Source organism: Solanum dulcamara, chromosome 10, assembly GCF_947179165.1.
Source record: "Solanum dulcamara chromosome 10, daSolDulc1.2, whole genome shotgun sequence".
NCBI lineage: Eukaryota > Viridiplantae > Streptophyta > Magnoliopsida > Solanales > Solanaceae > Solanum > Solanum dulcamara.
In genome coordinates, this window is record NC_077246.1 from 31,341,362 (window position 1) to 31,363,655 (window position 22,294).

Here is a 22,294-nt window from a genome sequence, read left to right on the forward strand (position 1 = left end):
GCATGACATTGTGGATTTTGTTGCCCATTGTCCAAATTGTCAGCAGGTAAAATATGAGCACCAAAGGCCTGGAGGGACACTTCAACGAATGCCCATTCCTGAATGGAAGTGGGAAAGAATTGCAATGGATTTTGTGGTCGGCCTTCCAAAGACCTTGGGTAAGTTTGATTCGATATGGGTGATTGTTGATAGGTTAACTAAGTCTGCTCACTTTATTCCAATTAAGGTGACTTATGATGCTGAGAAGTTAGCCAAACTCTATATCCGTGAGGTTGTTCGATTACATGAAGTTTCGGTTTCTATCATATCAGATAGAGGTACGCAATTTACTTTTAATTTTTGGAGGACCTTGCATGCTGAGTTAGGTACTAGATTGGATCTTAGTACTGCATTTCACCCTCAGACTGATGGGCAGACTGAGAGGACAATTCAAGTGCTGGAGGATATGCTTCGTGCGTGCGTGATAGACTTTGGTGGTTATTGGGATCAGTTCCTACCCCTGGCAGAGTTTTCGTACAATAATAGCTATCACTCGAGTATTGATATGGCTCCATTTGAAGCATTATATGGGAGGAGATATAGGTCTCCTATTGGTTGTTTTTATGCGTTTAAGGTGAGACCCTGGGGAACTGATCTTTTGAAGGAATCACTAGAGAAGGTGAAATTTATTCAGGAGAAACTTCTAGCAGCTCAAAGCAGGCAGAAGGAGTATGCAGACTAAAAGGTCAGGGACATAGATTTTATGGAGGGAGAGCAAGTGTTGTTGAAGGTTTCACCCATGAAGGGTGTGGTGAGATTCGGTAAGTGAGGTAAGCTCAGTCCGAGGTATATTGGGCCGTTTGAAGTCCTTAAGCGTGTTGGAGAGGTGGCCTATGAATTGTCTTTGCCTCCAGGTTTGTCTGGAGTGCATCCAGTGTTTCATGTGTCTACGCTAAAGAGATATCATGGTGATGGAAACTATATTATTCGCTGGGATTCGGTCTTGCTTGATGAGAAATTGTCTTATGAGGAGGAGCCTGTAGCAATTCTTGATAGGGAGGTCCGTAAGTTGAGGTCAAGAGAGATTGCGTCTGTGAAGGTCCAATAGAAGAATCGTCTGGTTGAGGAGTCCACTTGGGAGATTGAGGCTGATATGCGTGGAAGATATTCACATTTGTTCGTCGAGTCAGGTACTATTTTCTATCCTCACTATTCTTTTGGCCATTCGGGGATGAACGGTGGGTAAATTGGTATCTGTTGTAATGACCCATTAGGTCGTTTTGAAAACTGGAGGTTTTTATTTTATAAAAGACTCATTCCGTAAACTTTTAATGGGTATTTGGACTAATTGATAACTAAGGTTATTTAATTGAGGGGTAAGTTTAGATATTTAATTTAATTAGTGGGCTAAATTTATAATTTATTTAATACCTTATACCACTTGGCCATATATATTAAAATAGGTTAGTGAATTTGTGACTTTTAGTTCATATTATTTTTTTTAGAAAAGAAAAAAAAAAGAAAAAAAAAGAAGGGTAACCTCCGAAAAGGAGTTCCCAGATACAGCACAATTAAGGCGGCATCGAAAGAACGAGCAGGTACCAAACTTCTTTTCAACTGAACAATGCATTATATATTGGAAAATCAGGTCATCATTAGTTCTTGGATGAATTTAAAGAAAAGTTGAATTGAAATTCCAAGTGTCGTAATATGAGTTCAATTTGTTGTGACAAGTTTGTTGGTTAACTGTTAAGTAATGGTGCCAGAGGCTAATAAATAATAATTGGGCAGGGATTGTTTGGAAGTAATATAGAGAAATATAGGGGGAATGAATTGAGTTGGTGTTGTTCCAGCGAATTGAGGTACTCTTTTGTATTTCGATTTTGATAAATCTTTTAATTTTCTTACAGATTATCACATTATGGTTCACATTTTGATATATTGAGATATGTAATTAAATAATTGGTATATCATATTATGTAAATACTACTAGAGTTATGATATAGGAGGAACTAAGACTTAACCCTAGGATTGAATTTTAGAGAACTGATTATAGAGTTGGGTTTGTTGTGGGGTCTAGGTTACACATATAAATAATATTGGTGTCTACGGACTAGTTTACTTATAAATATTGTATATTTGATAGATTGGAAAAGTTTTGAGGCATTGAAGAAAGGAAAAGCGTTGGTCAATTAGCTTGCTTGATTTTGGTTCTTCGATTGAGGTAGGTTATGGTTTTATTCTATATCATAGATAGACTCTTAATAGTGATTGATATTCATTGAGTAATATGTGTGAAGTTTACTATGCATTTAATTGTTGTGGTTTGGATGGTTGATATGTTGTTGTGATTGGTCTAAAATCCCGAGGCCATGAAATCCATAATCTTGAACTTGCCCTATCAAAAATGGTGCCTTGAATAAAGAAGGCTTGATGAAATATTGTTAATGAAGTGGAATGTAATCATAAGGAATGATAAATTAATTATATTTGGATCAGGTGTCACGTTCCGACATGGTATATTTGGATCGGATTTCACGTTCCGGCACGATAATATTAAAGGGAAATAAATTAAAATTACTTAATACTACCCATCTCTAAAAACTCATATTTCAAAAGAGTGTGATGTGGAGGCTTGAGTCTTTATGTGTGATCTTTATATTATTGACTAGTTATGTAATTGTTCATTGGTTGCCACCTGTTAAGTGTTGTTGTTGATTTTCCACTATTATTTTATGTATATTAATTTCTATTTTGAGTCGGCCGATGATACCAACTTAGTACATGTTGTCCTATACTGACCCCTACCTGTATCTTTTCTTGTTTTATTTTGTGGAGTGCAGCAAGTGTTCCACAGACTTCGACTCGACCTCAGCTCTAGTCAGTCTTAAGATCATTGGATTTTAGGGTGAGCTATCCTTCTAGCTCGTGATGGATTCTCTCAGTTATGGCCTAGTGTCTTTAGTTTTCGGACACATTTTGTTATTTGTTTATTTTGGTGCTTGATATTTCCAAACTTAGTTTTAGAATTTAGATGTCCTTCATATGATGACTTTCAGATTTTGGGGAACGTCAAGTAATAGATTTTAGTGGCTTTTGTTATTTCTGACTTTAATAAGATTGAGCTTCCGCAGTATTATCGTGATTTATAAGTTGAATCGTTAATGTAAGTTGGGGTTTGTATCGTTGGTTCTCCCACCTAGGAGGTCAAGTGTGGGTGCCACTCACGGCCCAGTTTGGGTCGTGATAAAATACAAGAAGGACTCACCAAATAGCTGAAAAATAATTATCTTCAATGATGCGTCTGTTGAGGATCTCTAACACCTGTATCTGCATTATAAAACAATGCAGATCGAATGGCGTCAGTACATGAAATGTACAAGTATGTAAAATGGCAGGAAGGTGAGGACATATATCAAGAAATTCCTCTCAGGAAAACTCATCTCAGAACTCAACATCATTTCAATATTAATATGTAATGCAAATTTAAAATAATAATAAGAAATGCTTACTCAGTTGGGAGTTTCTCTAACCGACAACATCACTTATGAACTAGCGATGATACAACGAATCAATATCGTTGCCACATCCATCTAATACCTTGCCAGGGTTAAGGACATCCCTATCTTGGATTCACTCATCAAAGTCCTCTTTTTGGGACTTAAGAAGCATAGCCTCCATCCTACGCTGGCTACATAGTTCTGGGGTTTGAGTCAATTAAACTCTTACCCAACTCGGTGCTCAATACTTTTCCCAAAATATGTGCTCACATTAATCTCATCATCTAGTCTCATTGAACTTTAATTTAAATCATCAAACTCATATCATTACCTCTTCATCAATCATTATACTTCAAAAATATCATTTACATCTCATCAAAACATCTTGCTCAAAACATCATTTACTCAAATTCATTTAAACTCAACTCTTTTGCTCTTTCAAAACTCAATAAAATATATATATACTATTAATTCATATCACTCTTTTTATCAATGAAAATATTAAAAAGCCAACATCTTTACTCAAAACATATGTAAAAATATTATTGAACATCAAATCAATTAGGATTCATTGAAAAGTAGCCATGAACAATAATTCCAATAATATGAGAGATAATAATAATAATAATATTAATGCATAAATATATCTAACTCAATAGAAGAAGAATTAATTCATTTAAAATTCAAGATTTGGATAAAACTCAACTATAACTCAATTATAATGAATTTAAATATTGAGCGCATGGACGAACTCAATCTGATGCTATGAAAGCCTTACATACCTTAAATCGGAAGCTTTACTCCGAATTGAAACTTGGACCCCTAGCCTTTTCTTCTTGCCGGAGCATTTTGTGTACTACCCGAAGTATAAGAATCACCAAAATAGTATTTTTATACTACTAAAACTAAAATTATATTTGAGAATGAGTAAAGAAGTATATAGAGAAAAGAGTTGTTTAAGAAAGCTTGATGAATAAAAATGAGGAAATAAGGTGGGTATTTATAGGTGTGGAGGAGGGACCTAACAATAAATAAAATTAATTACAAAGGATGATCTTGAAAATTCAATGGAGGATTTTGATGTCATGGATGATGTCAAATGGTTCTAGATCTTTCTATGGTAGGTGAGATGATATCTCTTTTAATTGAATATCCATTTTTGAAGCTGCGTTTGAACAAGATATATTCCTTATTAGGATTTGGTGTCTTCATAAGAATTGTAGATATAGAAGTCTAGTTTTAGTTAGTTCAAGAATCATACAATTTGGAGTATGCTACATCAAGATAATAATTTTATTCTACAAACACTCCATTCCGTCACATTACTATGTCTTGCAAAGATTAATTTATTTGATCTATGTAAACTCCAAATCTTAAGATATGGTCTTTATTAAAGTTGTAGGTAATGATGTTATGGTTATTCAAAAATTTGAATCACCTAATTTGGACTAATCTATGAAAAGTTATGCCCAAAATACAAAGACATTATTATTTTTGTCGAGAATTGAAAGACCGACATACAACGTTTCAGGAGGTGTTACAAATATCTAGTACCTCACTCATATCATTCCTCAGCCATCATAGATATAATAAGTGCACAATTAATGAGTGAAATAAGATAAATATTCACATATGATGTCATACAAATCACAATCACACAATAGGTCAAATTCCCATAATCCACAACACTTAGACAATTAACCCTATTCAAATTTCACTATCCCACTTCAACTCATATAATTCAATTTGATCTAATGACCCAACACACACTAATCCCCTCACATAGGAAAATACGAAGTTCAACATACTTAACAAATGTTAGAATTTCACTTGCCTTAGCCAAAAAGTCATGATCAATACGAAATCACTGTCTTTCCTCTTCGACAATACTTCAAATCACCACAATCTAATCAAATATAGACTCACCATCACATTTTGAATCTATGGACACTAAAATTAAGAAATTCGGATAAAAAGGATAAAATGGTCACAAATCTCATATCGGAAATTAAACTCGGATCTAATTATTTTTAGATGAAAATGTTCCTCAAGTAATAAGGAATGTAAAGGTGAAATCCATTTCAACAATGGAGTTAAAATGAGTTCTAAATCCCCATTTCTCATTCAAAATTTCATGTTCAAGAAAATTCCAAAATATCCAATTTTAAATCCATAATTTGAAGTTAAAATACAAAATTATTCAATGAAAATTAAGGAAAAGTGTTAGAAATACATTACCCAATAGTTTTCCATAAAAATTCTCCTTGAAATTCGCTTCCCCCGAGCTTAGAATGTCAAAAGTATGAGGAAATTGGCCCTAATCCTGTCTTTTGGGAAAAGACTGTTCAGGGCTTTTTAACCCTTCGCGACTGTGACCCACTTACGTCGCGATCGTGAAGGTTAGATCCTCGCTTCATCTCAATCATTTTCCCAAACCTCGCAATCGTGAAGGTCAAAATACAAGTGCCTCGGGATTGGGACAAGACTCCTCCGCGATCGCGAAGAGTGATTGGAGGCACCAGCAAAAAGCAACAAGTTTCACAAGGCTAAGTCTCCAAATGGACCCTCAGGATTCAATCGAAATCCCGTGAACACGAATCAAATATGCAACCCTATAATATTTGACATTTCGGACTCAATAGAACCATGAAAATTTGAATTCGAGGCCTCCTTAACCTAAAACCCGATTAGTCGCAACTAAACTAGTTTTGGCACTTGAAATACCCACATTACCCTCGGGACCTCTAAAAATTATAACGAAGCCACTTCTAGCTTTAAAATCACCTACAAAAACAATTGAAACTATGATAAATCCAATCCGAGCACCCAAACTTCAAATGTTGACCAAAGTCTAACTTGAACCAAACTTTAACTCAATTTTTAACTTCGGACGTAAATTCCACGTTTTAACTCCAATCTGATTCAGACAACTCTCTCAGACCAATTTCCATATTCCGGAGCTGATGGAATTGACGAAATTTTATTTTGAAACTCGAAACTCTGAAATTCAAATTTTGACAACTTAAGCCTTTAGAATCCATTTTTCAAGAAAAACCTCAACTTTTCATAAGATTTTCTGAAAATAACTTTCAAACCCAAACAAAAGTGACTCAGGGAAACTAACGAGAAGGAAAATGCCAAAAATGACCTTCAGGATCATTACACTTAACTTGTCCGACCTTTTTTTTTCATCATCTTTTGAAGTTTCTCCTATTTGTTTGGAGTGTTCTCTGTGTTTTGTTGCAATTTTGCTTGCTTGAATTTATTGGAAAATTTTCAACTTTCCTTTCTTTTGATGTCATTTTTGCATCCTAGACTTTCAAGGACTTTGCAATTTTTGTCTTTTACAAAGTTGAACTTTGAATGTTCTTTTGTAACACATACATCTTCAGTGCGCTCAGAAAGGTCAGGCCAAAAGAGGAATAGTATGTATAAACACTCAGAAAGGGTATAGGCTAAAATGTGGTTGTCCAAAGAAAAAGTTTAGGCTCAAAGTGGGACATACTAAGGAATAATGTCATTTGGTAAGCTTTAAAAGGCACAAACGGGTTAAAGAAGGCCTATAGTCATTTTTAAAATCAAACATTACTTAGAATTTCACCTCAATAACATTCAGGACAAGTTCTTGATCAACAATGCAAATAATTGAATTTAATTCAAAAGTCACCACACAATGCACTTGAAATAATGAAGCTATCTTTGTTCTTATCTTATATACATGCAAGAGAATATTTTCATGTGTAGCAAAAGTATGAATGAGAGGTACCAAAATAATCTATTGATTACCCTGAAGTCAGTCCTCTTCATCATATTGTTTGTTCTTTCATATGCACACTCTAACTGTGTTGGCACTAACTAAGTCAAAACATGATTTTAACAATGAAGAATATATTTATTTATTTATTGAAGTTTTTTTGAATAAAGAATACCGAACCCTATAAGGTATACCTACGTATCTCATTTGGATGAGAATCAAGTGTGCATAGTTCGTACAAGTATGACACATAATATGTGTTTTGAAAAGCAAATGTAATAACAGAATTGAGAAACCAATGAATCACATTAAAAGGAGGACAACCCAATAATAATAATAAAAATGAAAGATGAAGAAAATTAAAGATATCTACTAAATATAACATCATGTACAAAAATTAATATGAAGATGTAGACAAACTTGAGGCGATGTCTCGTAATTCTAGTGTCTGAGTGCAGCCTTAGTTGAATTTTTGAGGATTTTTCTCAAAAATTTTGCCCCTTTTCTAGCTTAAACAAAATCTGATATTCAATGTTGTAGAAAATGTCTTCTTATAAAAAAATTTGAGATCTCCTCAAAAGAAATTTGCGCCAGTTTCTATTGTAAAATAATGAAAAACTTATGGAGAATATGACCGAGCCATGTTGGCACCTACGTATCTCTTTGAAGTAGGAATTGTGTCAAATGTAGTTCCAATAAATGACTAGGTACCCATAATGTTTGATAAGACAACTATATTTTTTGACTAAGCAGCCACAACTTTTGTCTATACCCATACTCTGCCCCTCACCCCCACTTACACATAGACGCCTCCAAGCTCATTGCGAGCTTACAGTAATGAAATCCCCTAAATAGGCTTCTTTCAGTTTCTTAGTAAGAATGGGTGAGGGTATTCTGCCTAAATAGTAGACACAAGTAATAAATAAGAGAATACTAAAGATCCTTTATTTATATTGCATTCTATCTCATCGTATCACATTCTGTTCTGCTCCTCCTTCCTCCGTTAGTTTAGCTGCAACGGCCGTAGACGCACAACAACAACAACAACAACAATAATAATAATAATAACAACAACAACAACAACAATAATGACAATAACTACAATAACAATAACAATAACAATAACAATAACAATAACAATAACAATAACAATAACAATAACAATAACAATAACAATAACAATAATAATAATAATAACAATAATAAAAATAATAACCATAATAATAACTATAATAATAACAATAATAATAATAATAATAATAACAATAATAATAACAACAAAAACAACAACAACAACAACAACAACAACAATAATAATAATAATAATAATAATAATAAATAATAATAATAATAATAATAATAATAATAAATAATAATAATAATAATAATAATAATAATAATAACAACAATAATAATAACAATAACAATAAAAAAAATTAAAAAAAATAATAACAATAATAATAACAATAACAATAATAATAACAATAACAACAACAATAATAATAACCATAATAATAATAATAATAACAATAAAAATAATAACAAGTAGCAACAGCAGCAACAATAGTGGTAGGAGTAGTAGCAGCAGCAATAGGAGTAGGAGGAGTAGGAGGAGGAGGAGGAGTAGGAGTAGTAGTAGTAAGAGTAGTAGTAGTAAGAGTAGGAGTAGGAGTAGAAGGAATAGTAGGAGTAGGATTAGTAGGAGTAATAGGAGTAGTAGCAGGAGGAGTACTAGGAGCAGGAGGAGGAGTAGCAGGAGTAGTAGTAGGAGTAGTAATAGCAGGAGTAGTAGGAGTAGTAGTAGCAGCAGTAGTAGTAATAATAATAATAATAAGAAGAAGAAGAAGAACAACAACAACAATAATAATAATAATAACAACAACAACAACTCAAAAATAGAACTCGTCTTATGAACATGGATGGTCTTAGAAATCAACAGTAATTTCTTCATCGACCAGTTTTAACTAGGAGCAATCATATGAAACTAACAAAATAAAATGTAAAGTAACATAATAAAATATAACAACAATAACCACATGATGACAAAATAACAACATAGCCTACTGGAAATACTTAAAAATGCAAACAATCAACTTTAATAAATCAAGAATAGCAATATAAAACAAGAAATTCAAATACAAAGTCACTGACAAGTGGAGAAAAGAAAACATAACAGTAACATATAATATCCAAATATCAAGTAAGCATTTTTAGCAAAGAATAAAAGAAAACAAATGAACAATAAATAATTAAACGGGTAAACTTAAACTAAAATTTTCATCTTTTAAAATGGAGAGGCCTCGAAAATCGATGGAGAAAATTTTTCATTGGTCATTTTCAACTTGTAATATATACTATATAATTTAAACATAAATTAAAATTTCTTTCTTTTAAAATAGAGAGGCCTCGAAAACCAACGGAGAGATTTTTTAATTGGTCAATTTTAACTTTGTTAGATTAATAAAAATGCATAATAGCAATAATAACTAAATGTGTCAATAGTGACACTCTCAGTCTGAAACAAAATCAATATAAAAGTCAATTAAATTAAATGTGACATTGAATCAATTATAATAAAGAGAAATATATATAAATAAAGAACCACTGGACAAGGCAAAATATACCAACCATTATCCACAAAATGGAGGTTAAGTTACTGGACACAATGATAATAACCGAAAAATATTTTAAAACAATAATCAATTTCAAAACTCACAATAATAGATAACAAACTAATGATAGGCACCAAATAAAAGTAATAACAAGTAAAACTAATAGAATAAAAAAATAAAAAATAAATAATCAAACAACTTCATCACAAACACTAGGCCGAAATAGTTGCTTTCATTGGAAAAGCCAAATATCTCAAAAAATACAAAGAAAATTGCAAAAAATAAAATAACAATGGCCGGAGTTGAACCCCTCTGACCAGATAGAAGTAGTTAATTTTGAGCAAGGTGAGCCAAAATTGAGTGTCAACAAAGCCTACTAAATCAAATCTTAAAACTAGCACTATCACACTCATAATGACATTCCCTCTTTCTTTACACTACTCATCTCAAATTCAAGCTTAGGGTCTAGTACTAACACGAACATCACACACTTCTCGCATAATATACCAACTTACAACTAGTAGGTGAAATTAAGAAACTCTCCTACTAAGACCTCATGACAAGTAATCGATTCTCGTCTCCTTGTCTGTCTAATTATAATTTATCACCTCATCTCCTTTCTTAACCTAAGTACTATTTACCTATTCATTACACCTCATTGCCTAGTTATATTCATATCCTTCTAAATAACATGGAGCTCTCTCTTCAAAATCATAAGTCTAGCTTAGATCTATTATTTCATGACTACTTCTCCCTTCCGTTCAACACTTATACTAGGTATTTACTAACACAAGGATACCTCAACATAAAACTCATCTCTTGGTTTGAGTGTACTCTAACTCATCCTAACTAACAACTCTTCTTCTACATCCTATCATGAAAGTTATACGATACTTACTACTCTTTAGTCAAAATCAAAAGGGACTTTACTTATGACCCCATAACCTACCTTATAGATACGCAACTCTAGTTGCATGCCTCAATCAACCACCCTTCTCACTTTTTGTTTTCTACTCCTCTAACTCCATCTTTCTAGCTCTAGGATAATTCTACCAAATATAGCTTATAATAACTCAAATCACATTCCATAGAATGGTGACACTAATCATTTAGAGACACAACCTCTCTCTCAAAGATAATATATGAAGTAAGATCTGGAGGAAAGAGTTTGGGGATACATCTTGCTCTGGTTGAATCATATGAATTAAGAGAGCATTCTTTCAAATCAATAAACTTATGCACTCTAATCGGCTCCTATAAAGCCTTGTGCAGTCTCTTTACTTTCTTAAGACTTCATTTGAGAGTAACATATCAATAAGAATCTGAGATTTACTATTTCTACTACCATGATTATAAGGGGTAGTAGGACAGATTTGAGCAATGCACGAATTAGAAGGGAACTTTCATAGAGTTAAACTCTATCGCATGAACTCAAAATATGAAAAAAGTGAAAAAAATCCTAATGTCCTATAACCTCCTGATTATAAGTGTGGTACACAACACACCCATGAATAAGACTCTACTAGAAACGGCTTCATAGTCTCTCTGGGACTCTTGAACTCTATGCTCTGATACCAAGTTTGTCATGCCCTGAGAGGGTACCCTAGGCGTGGCCGGCACTCGAAGACCATTGCTGTTTCTCAAGCAAATCACTTGATCCAATAACACATCCATTCATTTATTCATGCACTCACGGAAGAGTCAATAAAAATTTAAAAGTCATTCAGATGGGCTATCCATCTCAACAATTCGAAGAATTATAAAGCAATTTAAATCCAATCTCAACTTCACTTCAACTCAAAGAAATAGTTTGAAAACCAGGAAAAAGAGTCAATGTCATCCCAATCCATCTATGAAGCCTCTATCACTATCCAGAAGGTGACAATAACAAGTTCATGTCTACCCAAAAGAAATTACTAAAAATAAAGATGAATTAAATATGATTCCTCTGAAAATAAAGGAGGTCTCACCACTCTCGGAAAAGAAGTAGATCTTTAACGGAGCGCCGGTTGATGATCTCTAGCACCTATATCTATATCATGAAATAATGCATGCCCAAAGGTGTCAGTATATGTAATGTATGAGTATGTAAAATGGCAGGAAGGAGAAACAGTCAAAAACACTTCAATCTCATCAATCAACTCAAAGGACTCAACTTAAAAGATACGCAGATTTATAACATAGCGAAGTTTTTCAAAATCGACTCAATCACCCACACTCTCAATCAAACAATCCTATCAAGCAAGATCATATCTTACTTGGGAGTGTCTCTAACTGACAACCATCACCTATGATCCGATGATGTACAACGAAGCTGTGTCATTGCCACACCCGTCTAATACTTTGCCAAGGTAAGGGACAAATCACTATCATTAGATCCAAAATCAATCAAAGTCCATCATTTTGGGACTTAAGAGGTTTAACCCTCCATCCTACACTGGCTACGTAGTTCATATGATTTGAGTTATAATTATACTCTTACACAAATTGGTTCTCAATACTCCTCCAAAGACTCAATGCTCATAAAACTCTATCGAATCAGTTCAATCTATTCATTTCGACAAGTCTTATTTGGACCCTTGTCAATTCATCAATTCTATCACAATCAAACCTCTCAACCAATCATACTATCTAATCAATCCCAAATCACATTTTTCAAGAGTAGTTTAGATATACTTTTATGACAACAATCAGTTATGCTTAATCGTTTGGGTTCAATTTATGGAGACACAAAGGACATTCTAGTTCCACCAAGGTTTCGTTCATATTTCAATGCCATTCACATTCATAGCTATCCTAATTCATGCTTTTCATTCCAATCAATACATATACATAATTATTTGTAGTCATTATATAGCTACGGTTTATGAAATAAAATATGTAAATCATTTTCTCAAGAAACTATATCATGAAAACCTTCAATCGTTTAATAACATGTGAAAATATTCAAGGGTTTAGGGAAAATTCAAGGAAAACATTTATAGAAGGCTTCAATCAATTCACAATTCAACCTATCACATCTATGAGGCACATGGAATAACACAATCCATGTTTTAGGTTTTCCTTACATACCTGGAAATAGAAGAAAAAAATCAAGACTTGAAGGAATGGCTTGAAGCCTGAGTTTTCTTCTTCTTCTCTCTAATCTCTTCTCTCCAAGGTTCTAAGGGTGAATGAGAATAAAATACCCCTAGGAGGCAGATTTTTAGTCTCAAAATGTAGTAGGTTAGGTTTAGGAAGGGTAGGGAAAAGTCCGGAATGCCCTTCCTTAAGAAAAATCTAAAAAACAAGCTCAAGTGCCTTGCTGGCGCGCCGCGCCAGGGCCCAAACTACTTTAGCTTATTTCGGGTGTACTGTTGCCGCGCCAGGCCCCAAACTGTTGCAACGATAGTCTTTGATAAAATGATCATAACTTTTTACTTCAAACTCATAATGAGGCAACTTGGTGGCGTTGGAAATAGGATTCAAAGAACTTTAATTTGATAGGTCATGGTCTACCTAACTCTTAATATTCTGAATGTTATAGTCATTTGAAGTTGACCCTTATATAATCTTATACGAAAACTCAATCGGTAAGATATTTTTGAACTCGACTTAGTACTAGAGGTTCCTCATGACCCTAATTCACCTCTTATACACTTCAAATATTTAAGAATTGATCCTAAAATATATATACAATTAGGAGTCATCGGGATCAGGCCTATACGCATAAGAAGAATGACTCAGATATTAGCTTGAAAATTTTCAGGGTACAACACTCGTGATCAAGGATATAGGAAATGTGCCACATTATCTTTCTCAAAAAAGATTTCCACAGTTCTCAACTTCCCAATGATCAATGATAATATGAATAAGGATGAATGCATTCACAACATGTAAGGCATGGATTCAATACTCAACTCAACATGTAATACAAGGTTCAAAGTTCTCAAAACTTAACCTAAACATGATATTCACCCTCAATAGACAGTAATGGGAAGGAAATACCTCAAATTAAGTGGTTTTCCCATTTTCTACAATATTTGAAAACTCATGTATGCTCAAAACCGCCAACTCAACCCCTCATACGGGCAAATCAAGTCAAATAACCATTCCACATCTTTAATTTAGTTAAGTCATGGATTACACAGTCTCAACACATATAAGATATCAAATAAGGCCCCTACACGGACTACACAACATATATAAGCCCCACACGGGCATAACAATATAAATTAATAGTCCCAAACTACACTATAACTCCATCCCAAAGTCTACAACATAGAATTTGGATAATTAGCCTAACTCAGCTCCAAGAAAGATAGCCAAACCTACCTCAACTGTCAAAACCGCACTCAAATGCTCTACCGTATGAAACAACCTTTGAATTCAACACCCAAAATGACAACCCACTATCAAGAATGAAACATACGTGGCATAAGGATTCCAATGACACCCATATTGATAGGTTTCATAAGTGGGTTAAAATAGTCCAAAAATTGATCAATTTCAAAAAGGATCAAATGTTGAATTTCTTTCGAAAACACGTTTTATTCACTGAGGGAGTTTGTGGGTGAAAAATCCATAAAAAAAGGCCAAGAAATAAGGTAAAAATCATTGAAACTGAATTAAAATTTAAGAACTAAAACCCCCAACAATTCTCACTTAAAACCAGAATTTTTCAAGGATTTAGAAAAGGAAATTCATAAATAAATGATGGGAATTGAAAAAGGAACTTACCCACATGAAAACCTTCAAGAACTTGACCCAAAATCTCCTACTCAAAGCTTAAAATCGATAACAATGGTGTTTTTTCAAAAATAAAATTGATTTCACGACTTAACACTATTCAAGTCATTTTTAGTCATCACGATTGCGAGTCATTAAACCTCGCGATCGCGAAGCACAAAGACATCCCCCTTCGCAATCACGGAGACCCCCTCTCGCGATCGCGAAACACACTAGAAGAAAAAGACCCTTCGTGATCGCTACACCCACCCTCGAGATCGCGGAGCCCATATACCCAGTATATCGTAATCGCGTAACGCGACATTGCGATCACGATGAAGGAAATTTGTTGCACCAAAACCAGATCACAACGACTTTGACAAGTCCAAAAATGCTATTATTTGGATCCTTGAAAATCATTTGGGGCTCGATAAAAATAAATTGAATATGCTACTATACTGATTTGACACTTTGAACTCAATGGAATCATCAGATTTTTAGAAAGAAGTTGTTTTGACCAAAATACCCTCCTGAATCCCTTATTAGCCTAAAACTCAACTTTTGGACTAAAAACTCAAAATGACAATTAAGGTCCTGGGGCTCTAAGCCAATGTTCAACTAGACCAAACTCGACGTTCTGGATGTAGTGGAACTAACAGAATTCTCATCCGAGCCTCGAATCTCAAAACATTGACTGAAGCCAAACTAACTCATTTAGAACCACACTTTTCAACTTAAGACCTCAAATTCATGTATCAACCCCAAATTTGATTCCAACGACTCTACTAGACCAATTTCTATAATTTAGAATTGCTGGAATTGACATAATTCCATTATTAAACTCAAAAATCCGAATGGTATAAAATCTCACTTTTAGAACCACTTTAGCCTTAAAACTCAACAACTTGCACAATTCACAAACCATTAAGATTTTGAGACTTTCAACTACACAAATCGATAAAACAACACTCGAGGGCACTAAAGATAGGGGTAAAATGGTAATTTTGTAAAAAAAATTCAAGAATAACCCTCAAGGTCATTACAACATCCACTACTAAAACTGATGTTTGTCCTCGAACATAAGATGAAGGAAAGTGCATGGAATTTTAAAAAACTGAGGGTGCCGAGCCCGCATATTAGACTTAAACTCCCAAGTCGCTTCCTCAATAGGCTGATGCCACCACTACACCTTGACCGAAGCAATCTCCTTTTCCTTAGCCTACGAATCAGCATGTCTAAGATAGCTACCGACTCTTTCTCATAAGTCAAATTCGGACCCAACTCTACCGCATCATAAGAAATCACATGGGACTCATCCGGTATATACTTGCGAAGAATGGAGACATGAAACACCGAATGAACAGCGGATAATCTAGGGGAAAGGCTAACTCATAAGCCACCCTGCCCACTCTTCTCGGAATCTCAAACGGGTCAACAAACCTAGGGCTAACCTTTCCCTTCTTCCCGAACTTCATCACACCCTTTATGGGTGATATTTTAAACCACCCACAATCACCTACCATGAAATCTATGGGATGAACCCTCTTGTCAACATAACTCTTATGATGACTATAGGTTGTCAATATTCGACCCTGAATCAAGCGTACTCGCTCCATAGAATCTTTGAGTAAGTCAGTATCCAATGCATCAATCGTAACAGAATCAAACCACCCAATGAGTGATTAATACCTACGACCATACAATACTTCAAATAGTGCCATCTGAATGCTGGAGTGATAACTATTATTATAGGCAAACTCCGCTAAGGGCAAGTGTTGGTTCTATCGGGCACCAAAATAATCACATAGACCCTAAGCATATCCTCCAACACCTGAATAGTCTGCTCGGACTGGCCGTCAGTCTAGGAATGAAATGCTGAACTCATGTCTAGTCGCATACCCAAACCACGTTGCAATGCCTCCCAAAAGTGAAAAGTGAACACTGAACCCCGATCTGGCACAATAGAGACATACTTACCCAATGCCATGGGTAACCCAAACACAAAATCCATGCTGATACGCTCCCACTTCTACTCGAGAATGGGCATCATTTGTATATGACCATCCAATTTTTGATGCTCGTACTTCACTTGTTGGCAATTTAGACATTTATCCATAAAATCAACAATGTCCCTCTTCATGCCACACCACCAATAGTGTTGTTTCACGTAATGAAATATCTTTGCCGCCCCCGGATGAATAGAATACTTGGAACAATGAGCCTTCTCCATTATCATACGTATCCAACCACTAATCTTAGGCACATAAATACGACCATTAATCCTCAAAACACCCTTTGAATCAAAAGAGGTTAATTTAGCTTCACATGTCAACACTTTGTCTCGAATGGCCCTCAACTTTTCATCCTCAAACTAATGTGTGCGAATCTAGTCCATCAAAGAGATATAGCCTCCACAAAGGCCAAAATGCTATGATGTGTAGAAATATCATGTCGTACCAACTGCCTAGCCAATGACTGAGCCTCCAAATCCAAAGGCCTCTCATCCGCCTTAAGGAAGGCCAAACTACCCATACTAGATGATTTACAACTCAGGGTATTCGCTACCACATTAGCTTTGCCTGAATGATAAAAAATAGTGATGTCATAATCTTTCTGTAACTCCAACCACCTAGGCTGCCTCATGTGCAGATTCAGCTGAGAAAAGTTATACTTAAGGCAATGGTGGTCAGTAAATACCACACAGTGCACACCATAGAGATAGTGCCTCCACAACTTTAGAATAAAAACCACCGCCGCCAACTCTAAGTCGTGGGTAGTATAGTTCTTCTCATGTACCTTCAACTATTGAGAAGCATAAGATATAAGTCTACCATTTTGCATCAATACACTACCCAAGCCAACTCCCAAAGCATCACAAAACACAATAAAGGCCATACTCTCCTCAGGTAAGGCTAGAATAGGTGTTGAAGTCAATAACTCCTTTAGCTTTTGAAAGCTCGCCTCACACTCATCAGTCCACTGAAATGCCATGGTATTTTGAGTTAGCCTAGTCAATAGGGATGCAATAGAAGAGAAGACCTAAACAAACTGATGATAATAGCCTAGCAACCCAATAAAACTCTAAATCTCGATAACCAAAGTAGGCCTAACCCAATCATGAGATGATGCAACCTTGGAAGGATCGACCATAATACTATCCTTGGTCACCACATGACCCAAGAATGCTACGGACTCGAGCCAAAACTCATATTTGGAGAATTCTACATACAACTTCTCCTCTTTCAATCTCTGAAGGACTATCCTCAAGTGACTAACATTGTCCGCCTCATTTTTGGAATAAACCAAGATATCATCAATAAATACAATCACAAATGACTCATAATAAGGTCAGAATACCCGGTTCATCAACTTTATAAAAGTAGTCAGGGCCTTAGTCAACCCGAAGGATATAACCACAAATTCATGATGCCCATAACGATTCCTAAATGCAGTCTTCAGGATATCAGATTCTCAAACTCTCAACTGATGGTAACCTGACCTCAAATCGATTTTTTGAGAACACCGAGGCAACCTAAAGCTAGTCAAATAAATCATCAATTTAAAGAAGAGGATACTTGTTCTTAATAGTGACTTTGTTCATTTATCGATAGTCAAGACTCATTCTCATAGTACCATCCTTCTTCTTCACGAATAAGATCGGTGCACCCCACAGCGATACACTAGGCCGAATAAACCCCTTCTTTAATAAATCCTTCAATTGTTCCTTCAACTCCACTGGAGCCATCCAATAAGGAGAGATAGATATGGGCTTAGTGTCCGACTTTAAATCAATCATAAAATCGATTCACGGTCAGGAGGAACACCCGGCAAGTCTGGAGAAAATATATCCATAAACTTTCTCACCACCTTCGTAGTCTTTAAAGGAGATGACTCCGTAGTGAGATCACGTACATGAGCCAAATAAGATAAACAACCCTTATCTATCAGATGAAGGGCACCAATATTAGATATCACCCCCTTAGAATACAATTCTAATTATCCTTCCACACCAAGCTAGGCAAATCGAGATAAGCTAAGGTCACGGTCTTTGCATAATAATCTAATGTAACATGATAAGGAGATAACCAGTCCATTCCCAATATCACATCAAAATCAAGCATGTCTAATAAAATCAAGTATGTACAAATCTCTCTACCCAAAAATTCCACCAAACATCCCCGATATACCCGATCCACCACTAAAAACTCACCTACCAGGGTAGAAATAGTAATAGGTGCAGTAAGAGGCTCACACACATAATCACTGCCCACATCAAGATAGGTCGACACATAAAAATAGGTAGACCCTGGATTAAATAATACTGAATAGGATGCTGGCAAACCGAAATAATACCCGTAATAGCTGCATCAGAGTCCTCCACCTTAGACCTACCTGGTATAGCATAGTATAGCTGACGGTCACCTCTAGCCTGCAAACCACCATGAGTGCCACCTCTAGCTCCACCCTTGGCACCCTTGGTACCACATCTATTACCCTGTGTAGTACCTCAAATAGCTAGAGAGGGAGTAGAACTAATAGCTGGTGTCCCGGGCCGACTAGTAGAAGGAGCACGTCTAGGGAAATCTTGCGCCTTATTCTCAAAATTATCACACACAAAGCAGCCTTGAGGTCGTGAACCCCGTGGAGGATAACCAGAAGTGTTAATACGTTCTCCAAAGCTTAAATAACCACTATACTCTATCTGACACGATCTAGGTCCACTTGTACCATTCTAGTCCTAAATAGCTTCCTAGACCGGTCTGCCCTGATAACCATGTGTACCTATACCCGAGTACTTTGTGCCTCTAGAGGAATGGCTACCAAACTGACCTTGCCAATAATACCTCTTGGCCTCTCCTTGTCTAGCATGCCGAATGCTATTTATCATCCGAGCGTGGTTAATGACACTCTAAAAGGTACCACCTGAAAGCACAAAAGAGGTAGTAGCCTCCTGAAGATAACCAGCAAATCCATTCACCAGCTTAAAAATCTGCTCAAACTCAGTGGGGATACTAGACATAGCATAATGAGACAACACATGAAAGCGAACCTCGTGCTCAGATACGGATAGGGAGCCCTACTCCAATCTGTCAAACTCATCTCTCCACTGATCATGGAGGCTATAAGGCACAAACCTCTCAAGAAATACCACTACAAACTGCTCCCAACTCATCATGGGGGTACCATCAGGCCTACGAGCAATAATCGATCTCCACCACTCCTTGGTGACCCCTATAAACTGATATGAAGTGTAAGTTACTCTATGTGCCTCAAGAATATCAAGGTTGAACAACCTGTCCTGACATTCAGTCTGAAAGTCATAGGCCTTCTTTCTGGCTGTACCATCAAATCTAGGAGGTGATAACCGAACAAATCTCTCAAAGCTCTTCTGCTCAACTATCGACATAGCAGAACTAGCAGAAATTGGCAGAGCTACAAATCTCAGAGGTAAGATAGAAAGGACAAAAGAAGAACACGGAGTCTGAAACCCAATACTAGGCCCCTGAACTGGTGGCATAGTACCAATTGCGATGGGAGAGCCTAAAGTACCTGGAAAACATCAGGAGTCGGAGCACCATCCAACCTTCCCAATAGTCTAACCAATAACTCTTGAAGAATCGAAGAACTATCAGTAACCGCAGGAGGCTGGGCTGGCCTTTGCTCCTCAGTCTTCTACTTATAATCATCCTCATACTCATACACTGGCTCTAGCGATGGATCTCTAGCTCGGCCACGAGTAGGTGTTGCTCCCCTCTCTCGGCATCGTCCCCTGACTCCACTACATCTCTGCCTCTCTAGCGAACTGGGGCTCGAGTAGCAGGTGCGGCCTCACTCTCGGTGACTCTGGCTCTAGTCATCACTATCTTCGTAGAAAGAATAGATTAGAGGTATACAACACTTGATATGAATAACTCACATGAAAGGAACCAAAAGAAGGAATTTATCCTAACAAGTATCTTGTAGCTTCTCAAAGATAAGTACGGACGTCTACGTACCTATCCATAAGACTCTACTAGACACCTTACTCTTTAACTCATTGGACCGGTGAACCTAGCACTCTGATTTCAATTTGTCACAACCCTAAAACTGAGGTCATAATGACACACATCCTAAACCCCATCCCGATGTGTAGGCTGAAAAGTAAAACCATACGAGACTCCCAAAGGGAAGTCTGACAACAAATAAATACAATAAAAAGACAACAACGAAATTATTCCAAAACCTGGTGTCATAATTTTAAGAGCATATAAATACAAATCTGAGTCTGAGTATCAAATAGTAAAGTTAATTATTATACAATAATAATCATCTTTTTTTAATTTTATATATTGAATAGAAAATATTAAAAAGGAAAAAAATTATTACACGCCTAATAATTATGTCAGACCCATTTTTACGGCGCTTGTTCCCTATGTTTTTACCCTCTTCAATGCTTTTTCTTTAGATTTCACTATAGCATCATTTTTTTTATTTTCTTCCCATTTTCCATCTCAAACACGATTCTCTTGCACGATTTCAGGAGCGATTTTAGTGATTCATCTTCATCAGGTATCTTTTAATTACATTTTTTCTCACTTTTTGAAGATTATTTTTCTATACATCTATATGTTTCATGTATTTTCATAGGGGTTCGGGGGTTTTATGAAGACTATTTTGTTTATATCTATATGTTTCATCTATTTACATCTATATGAATTTCTTTATTTTAACAAATTTTATATATGTCAAAGGATTGTGGACTGTATTTGCTTGCTTTTGCGGAGTAGTTGAGAGATGGCGAAGGTATTTCTGTTGAAACCACTAAAGCTGAGTTACTTTGTATTAAATATGGTGCACTACTATGGAAGTGTGTTGCAAAGAAGATTGACAATGGGGTTGTTAGCGACAATGTGACACCGCAAAAAATGATCAGGAAGCCATGCATTGAAAGCAACAGCAGTGAACTTATCATAATCAACTAGTAGAATGTTTAAGATTTTTTGAAACCACCAATTTTGTTTTGGATAATACATTTTAGTCATTTTTGATTTAAGGCATGAAAGTATTTTACGTAATGAACAATTTACTCTCATTTTGTGCGTTCTAATTGTGAGCAGGAGTAAATTTCTCTTCAATTGAGAAGTCATCTTATTTAATCTGTTAAAGTTGCTGCCATGTGACCAGGAGGTCACGGGTTCAAGCCTGGAAACAGCCTTTAGCAGAAATGCAAGGTAAGGCTGCGTACAATAGACCCTTGTGGTCGGGCCCTTCCCCGGACCCTGCGCATAGCGGGAGCTTTAGTGCACCGGGCTGCCCCTTTTTTTTTTTGATAAGAGAATTTTAGTGGAATCGAAAAATGATACATGGCTTTCCGGCATTTTATTAGAAATGAACATATTAATATATGTTACTATTTGAAATATCCTAAGTCACTTTGTGTGCAAACAAAAAATGTTAGTATCCAAGTATTAAAATGAGTAAAAGTTTGATAAGACAATTTTAGTTTGAATTAAAAATTGATACCTGTCTTTCTCATTAGACATGAACGTATTAATGTATTTTAATATTTAAATATCCTTTTTAGTCATGTTGGTATTCAAATAAAAATTATTTAGTATCCAAGTATTAAAATCAAGACTGTTTGTTAGAAAGAGTATACAAGTATTTAAATGAATAACAATTTGATAAGAGAATTTTAGTTGAATTTCAAAGTTATACCAGGCATTCTGAAATTTTAGCCACGAATGTATTAATATATTTTA

General features: G+C 35.6%; 1 long non-coding RNA gene across 1 annotated transcript; it reads left to right on the forward strand.

Moving 5' to 3' along the window:
• The first annotated feature begins 328 nt into the window (after positions 1–328).
• Positions 329–21,607, forward strand: LOC129871169 (uncharacterized). Its single transcript, XR_008762203.1, has 4 exons — positions 329–1,169; positions 2,126–2,203; positions 21,073–21,101; positions 21,284–21,607. It is a non-coding gene; the product is annotated as an uncharacterized LOC129871169 (long non-coding RNA).
• The last annotated feature ends 687 nt before the right edge of the window (positions 21,608–22,294 follow it).